The sequence below is a fragment of the Tasmannia lanceolata genome, unplaced genomic scaffold (genome assembly GCF_043159265.1).
Source record: "Tasmannia lanceolata isolate RefF3 unplaced genomic scaffold, GAP_Taslan_0.1 ptg000169l, whole genome shotgun sequence".
NCBI classification, from domain to species: Eukaryota; Viridiplantae; Streptophyta; class Magnoliopsida; order Canellales; family Winteraceae; genus Tasmannia; species Tasmannia lanceolata.
Window position 1 is genome coordinate 17,501 of NW_027518845.1, and position 828 is coordinate 18,328.

Consider the following 828-nt stretch of genomic DNA (forward strand, 5'->3'; position numbering starts at 1 on the left):
GCTGCTTCAATAACAATTTGGTTTTCAAATCAGAAAAATAATTTGATCCATGATTCATTGGAACAAAAGAAGGAACGGCCTGGCTAGGTACTGTACTGGCCAGGCCGGGGGAATAAAAGAACCCTTCGGACGAAATCAAAGACGTACTCTTTCTATTGGAGATATCTGTTTCGAATCGTTATCCAAATTGAATTGCGGATAAAATTCGTATATATATAGTAAGTATAATATAGTAAGTATAAATAAATGTATATAAATAAATAAATAAAGATAATTCGTATATATATAGTAAGTATAATATAGTAAGTATAAATAAATGTATAAAATAAATAAATAAAGATAAAGAAAGACTTTGATCAATATTTACTTCAGGCGTCGCATATGAATTATCTTTTTGTAATTGGGAGAGATGGCTGAGTGGACTAAAGCGACGGATTGCTAATCCGTTGTACGAGCTGTTCGTACCGAGGGTTCGAATCCCTCTTTCTCCGTTCCCTCGGATCACTTGAGATTTATCTTTCGAATTCGAAAAAATATCAAGTCCTTTATCATAGTTAAATGTCTGGAATAGAGAAAAGCATAGGAAAATGCAGAAATCAAGCAAGGAAATAATGAAAAATCTCTGATTTTTTTATTCCTCACGTCCAGGATTACGTCCTGGATCATTAGATAGGAATCCGAAGATGAAGAGAGAAACAAAGAATATCACTACTGTGTAAACGAAGAGTTTGAGAGTAAGCATTGCACAATCTCCAAGATCATTTTTTTTTTGTTTTTTGCAAAGGAAATAAGGGAATAGATTCTCTATTTTTGTACCACATATCCTTG

At 33.0% G+C, this 828-nt stretch overlaps 1 non-coding gene across 1 annotated transcript; it reads left to right on the forward strand.

Moving 5' to 3' along the window:
- The first annotated feature begins 403 nt into the window (after window positions 1-403).
- Window positions 404-491, forward strand: TRNAS-GCU (transfer RNA serine (anticodon GCU)). The gene has a single exon. It is a non-coding gene; the product is annotated as a tRNA-Ser (tRNA).
- The last annotated feature ends 337 nt before the right edge of the window (window positions 492-828 follow it).